This window comes from Trifolium pratense, linkage group LG6 (assembly GCF_020283565.1).
Source record: "Trifolium pratense cultivar HEN17-A07 linkage group LG6, ARS_RC_1.1, whole genome shotgun sequence".
NCBI lineage: Eukaryota > Viridiplantae > Streptophyta > Magnoliopsida > Fabales > Fabaceae > Trifolium > Trifolium pratense.
The window spans coordinates 132,905-139,409 of NC_060064.1; positions in this window are offsets into that span (position 1 = coordinate 132,905).

The following is a 6,505-nucleotide window of genomic DNA, read 5'->3' on the forward strand; positions in this document are numbered from 1 at the left end:
AGAGAGAGCAAATCACATGAATAATATAACCAATTCCGATACAATTTCCAACTATCCTCCTTTTTCTATGTATCGATATATTGCTTAATTTATAAGAAGGAAGATGCAACGAGAAACCCTAATGATAAAAACGTATTTTGTTTTATTCGTCTGGACAAAAAGTTGTCCCCCGCTTTAGTGTGTAACAAAAAAGTGAGTAGTTGTGTTTGTCCCCCGTGACTTTTTTGTGCTGTTTTTTTTTTCTTTCTTTTTTCAAATCAAACGCTGCACAACTATTTTTGTTATGTGTTGTTCCTTATTTATTTTTTGTAAATCAAACGCACCTATACCCAACTAATGAGTACCATTATTTTTTTTACTTATATGAATTATTCAAATTTAATTTATTTTGATATAATATTATCCAATTTAAAAATATATTAATGATAAATACTTATTTATTATTTATTGACATAAATATTAATTTATTATCTACAAAACTAGTTAAAAGACTTGTGCATTCACACGGAGTCTATTGACTTTTATTTTATTTTTAACTTTATGATTATATTAATTAGGGGTGATCGTATCCGAACCAATCCAAAAGTAAAACCGCAAATCGAACCAAACCAAACCGAAAACCGCAAAAACCGCATTTGGTTTGGATGTATTTGGATGGCTTTCTTACTGAACCGCAAACCGCAAAACCGCAAACCGCAAAAACCGCAAAAACCGCGGATAACCGCAAAAACCGCATTAAGTTACTATTATATATTTATATTCCAATATCGTAAAAGAAAATATATTTATATTCCAATATACATGCCCAATTACCAAGTCAGTCGACCAAATTAATCGAACTTCAAGTTGTTTTTATTTTTTGTACTGAAATTTTATTTTGGTGTTGTAATGTTATTTTAAATAAACAAATTTTATCGGTACCGTGATGTTATTTTGAAAATTCAATTTTTTTATATATTTAAAATTGTAAGTTACTATAATGTTATTTTGGATAAATAATTTTTGTTGGTACTACAATGTTATTTTGGAACTTCAATTTTTTATTTTTTTTTTATGCTTAAAATTGTTCGGTACAATCGTTATGTTTTAAACCGCACCAACCGAACCGATCCAAACCGCATTGGTTTGGTTTGGTTTGGTTTGGATGACTTTTTAAAAATCAACCGAACCAAACCGAACCGCATGCATTTTTATCTCGCGGTTAGGATGACTTTTATGCTCAAAACCGAACCAAACCGCACCGCGATCACCCCTAATATTAATAATGTAAAAATTTATTTAAAATAAAATATTTAAAAATTTGTCATATAATATTGTTAAAATATAAGTGAAAGTATTGTGTTATTTATTGTAAAACTTATTAAATGAATAAATTATCAATGACAAATATTTATGCAAATTTTTATGTATTAGTTATAAATAATGGTCCCGTATATATTTTTTAATAAACAAATTAGAAATTTGATTAGGAATATTTTGGGTAATTTAGTAAATTTTAAAATAATTAACTTTATTAATATTAATCCTAAAAATAAACTAGTGGACACTTTGATGACTCTCAAAACAAATTAATAGTAATACTAAAATTAGTATACACATCATCTTTCTATTATGAACAAGTGGTAAGCACTAAAAATGACCATCCTATTTATAATTCTCATATTTATGATACTTGTGATACTAACCCAAATGATGTACTTGCTATGGAAAGAGAAAAGAGTTCACGTCCCTCTATATATAGACGTCCTACTTCTAATTTTGTCTTTTTTGAAAAACTTTAACCACAATGTGAAGATCCTATGAAGTTATGTTATTGAAATAAATCGGTCTCTGCTGACAGATGGGGTATAGACGGGTTTACCAAACAGAACAATTCAATTAACTTACTTGCAAGCTTTGATGGGGAGTGTTGTAAATGTTGTTGGCGCAGCAAGAAGCACTCACACACACACTTGAATCATAGCAGGCTTGCAAAAACACACACACTCTGCACAGGCTCAGGCTTGCCAATGAGCACAGTTGCAGATTCACAACTTTTGCAAGCTTGATCAAATTGAATGGAAAAGAATGAAAGAGAATTGATGATATGAATGTGTTGAAGAAGATGATAAAATGTAGAGAAAAAGAGAGTTTTTATTCATCCACTTGGGGCACAAAAGAAAGGGTTACATTCACTAATTGATGCATCTGGTGCATTTATACTATGCTTGACACACCAAGCAATTACAATCACAAAATTAAAACTAACCCCTAACAAACTCTCTAACTAACTCTAAAGACACTTCTAACTAACCACAATAGTTTGTTAGCTTAACTAACTAACAAACTAACCAATTACTTTCCACCTAAGCAATTGGTTGTAACAAACTTATGGTTACTTACTCAACAAGTAACAACTTAGAGATATGAATTATACAATGAATTTCACAAAATTCAACACTCCCCCTTAATTCATACTCTCTAAGGATCTTATGCACATCAAGCTTTTCAACCTTAAGAAGGTTTCCACTGTCACAGCCTTGGTTAGCACATCTGCAATCTACAGCTCTGTCCTGCAGTGTTCTAGCTTGAGCCTTCCATTGCTTACCTGCTCTCTCAGATAATGGAATCTCATTTCTATATGCTTGCTTCTGCCATGAGCCACTGAATTCTTAGCCAAATTAATTGCAGATAGGTTGTCAACTTTGAGTGTTACTGAACTACACTCCACATTGCTTATCTCTATGATCAAATTGCTTAACCAAACACCTTGACAAGCACTTAGGGAAGCAACAATGTATTCAGCTTCACAAGTGGACAGAGCTACCACTGGTTCTTTCCTTGAGCACAATGAAATCGGTGCACCACCATACAGAAAGATGTAGCCAACTGTGGATTTTCTGTCATCCTTGTCTCCACACCAATTTGAATCAGTGTATCCAACCAAATCAAAGTTGCTTCCATCTGGTGTTTGAAAAACAATTCCATTGTCTAGTGTCCCTTTAATGTACCTTAAGATTCTCTTTGCTGCAGACAAATGAGACATCTTAGGCCTTTCCATGTATCTACTGACTATGCCAACACTATAGGCTATATCAGGCCTAGTGTTGCATAGATACCTCAAAGATCCAATGAGTCTTCTGTACTCAGTTGAATCCACATCTCTTTCATCTGTCTCTTTAGTCAACTGAAGCCTTGGTTCTGATGGAGTAAGTGCTGGATTGCATTTATCCATTTCAAACCTCTTCAAAATCTCACTTGCATACTTTCTCTGATGCAATATTAAGCCTTCACTAGTTTTCTGAAATTCAATCCCTAAGAAATATGAAATGTGACCAAGGTCAACCATTTCAAATTCCTTCATCATGTCCACTTTGAATTTGCTGATTTGAGCCTCATTGCTTCCGGTAATCAACAGATCATCAACATATAGGCACAGTAAAATTGTATCACTGGTTGCAGACTTCATCACATACACTCCATGCTCAGTTATACATTTACTGAAGCCAATATCACTCAAAAATCTGTCTATTCTTTTGTTCCAGGCCCTTGGAGCTTGCTTAAGCCCATACAGTGCTTTGTTCAGCTTGTATACCTTTGATTCATTTTCTTTATCTATGAACCCTGGTGGTTGAACCACATATACTTCTTCTTCAAGTGGACCATTCAGAAAAGCACATTTTACATCCATTTGATGCATTGACCATCTATTGTAATGTGCTAATGCAGTCACTAACCTTATTGTTTCCATTCTAGCAACTGGAGCAAATACCTCATTGAAGTCTATTCCTTCTTTCTGCAGGAAGCCTTTCACTACTAGCCTTGCCTTATGCCTTGTTATTTCACCTTTAGGGTTCACTTTCACCTTGTAAACCCACTTTCACACCAATTGTAACTTCCAAGTGTTGTTTCTTTCTATTGACTCAATTTCTTCATTCATAGCAGCTAGCCATTTCTCATCTTTTACTGCATCTTCAAAGTTCACTGGTTCAGTTTCTGCATTGAATGCCAAGTGAACTAAATCACCCTCAGTAGTGATCTCATTATCTCTTGTAATGATGCAGTCATTGAGTCTTACTGATGGAACTCTGACCCTTGTTGATCTTCTCAGTTCATTGTCACTAGCAGCTTCTTCTGTCACTACTTGATCATTATCAAACACAATGCTTACTGAATCTTTTCTTCTGTTATTTGACCAGTCTCATTCTTTCAACTCATCTATGATTATATCTCTACTAATAACTATAGACTTGCTTATAGGATTGTAGAGTCTGTATCCACCAGTTGAGTGATATCCAACCATTATCATCATTTCACTCTTGTCATCTAGCTTTCTTTTTGTCTGATCAGGAATGTGTCTATAAGCTATAGAACCAAACACCTTCAAATGACTCACATTAGGTTTGTTCCCAGACCAGCATTCTTCAGGAGTTACATTGTTTAATCTTTTGGTAGGACATTTGTTAAGTACATAGCAGGCAGTGTTCACTGCTTCACCCCACAATTCTTTTGGTAAATGCTTACCTTTAAGCATGCATCTTACCATATTCATTATGGTTCTATTCCTTCTCTCAGCACTTCCATTCTGTTGAGGTGTATAGGGTGGTATCACTTCATGAATAATGCCTTCTGCTTCACAAAATTCAGTGAATTCACCTGACACATATTCACCTCCCCCATCAGTCTTTAACACTTTCAGCTCATGACCACTTTGCTTTTCAACCATAGACTTGAATCTCTTAAAAACATTAAACACTTCACTTTTCTTGTTAATAAGATAAGTCCATAGTTTTTGCTGTAATCATCAACAAATGATACAAAGTATCTATTTCCACCTGTTGAATCAACTTGCATTGGTCCACATACATCAGAGTAGATCACTTCCAATACACACTTGGTTCTACTCATCACATGCTTATTGAAGTTGTCTCTGTGTTGCTTGGACTGTACACAATCTTCACATATTTCATTTGGAATTTGAATTTTAGGCAAGCCAGATACCATGTGCTTACTATGCATCATGTTTAAATCTCTAAAATTCAAGTGTCCAAATCTATAATGCCAAGTCCAATCATCTTTCTCTACTGCTGTAGCCAGACACTTATGATCCAATACATTGAGTTCAATTTTGAAAGTCCTATTTTTTTGACATTGGAGCTTTCAAAATTAACTTTCTGTTTGAATCCATTAATCTCATCATATTGTCTTCTATGGCTATCTTATAATTCTTCTCTAGCAGTTGGCCTATGCTAAGAAGGTTGCATTTCATACCTGGTATATAGAGTACATCATTGATGAAGGCTTCATCACCATTCTTGCTTCTGATGCACACAACTCCTACACCTTCTGAGTTCAATGTGCTATCATTTGCAAATTTCACCTTGTTTTTGTGTGATTGGTTGAAGCTGGTAAACCAATCCTTTCTTCCTGTCATGTGTGTTGAACAGCCTGAATCCAAGTACCATTCCTCACCACAGCTCATATCTTCTTTAGTTGTTACCATGAACATCACAGGATCATCACTGTCATCTTGCTTAGCTATCTTTGCCTCATCATCTTGTGACTCGTTCTTGGACCAACACTCATCAGCAAAGTGTCCATATTTCTGGCAATTGTAACACTGAACATTGCTTTTATCAAATCTTTTCTTGCCACCTCTTCCACCTCTTCCATTAAAACCACCTCTTTGATTTTCATTCTTTTGATTTGTGTTACTAGATTCTGGTTTATCTTTGTTACCAGCATTGTTGTGCCCTCCTCTCCCTTTGTTACCATTCCATTCACCCTTTCCCTTCTTATCTTTGTAATTCTGTCGAGCCTGCAGAGCAATTTCACCTTTAGACTTGTCAGAATTTCTCTGATTCATTCTTTGTTCATGTGCTTCTAAAGATCCTTGTAATTCTTCAACTTTCATACTATCAAGATCTTTAGATTCCTCTATAGCTGCTACTACATAGTCAAACCTTGGAGATAATGATCTCAGAATCTTCTCTACTCTCATTGAACAAGACACAGTTTCACCACATGCTTTCATTTCATTAACCAGTTTTGCAACTCTAGTAAAGAAATCACTTACAGTTTCTTTATCCTCCATTAGCAGCTGTTCAAATTGTCTTCTTAGGGTTTGTAGTTTCACTTTCTTTACCTTCTGATCACCAGCATAAGCTGCAGCCAAAATATCCCAAGCCTGTTTTGCAGACTCACAATCACCAACTTTCTCAAATATATCTGGACTTACACTTTGATGGATTATGAATAAGGCTTTAAAGTCCTTCTTCTTCAACTCTTTGTGCTGAGTTCTTTGATTTTCTGTAGCTCCTTCTGTGAGTGGATCCACACCATTAGTTACTTGATCCATCACATCTTGATAGTTGAACAAGACCTTCATCTGCTTGCTCCAACTGTCATAGTTCTTTCCATCCAAGATTGGTAAATTTGCAGGGAATTGACCATTGTTGAAGGTTGCCATGGTTATAGCACGAACCAGGCTCTTGATGCCAGTTGTTGGCGCAGCAAGAAGCACTCA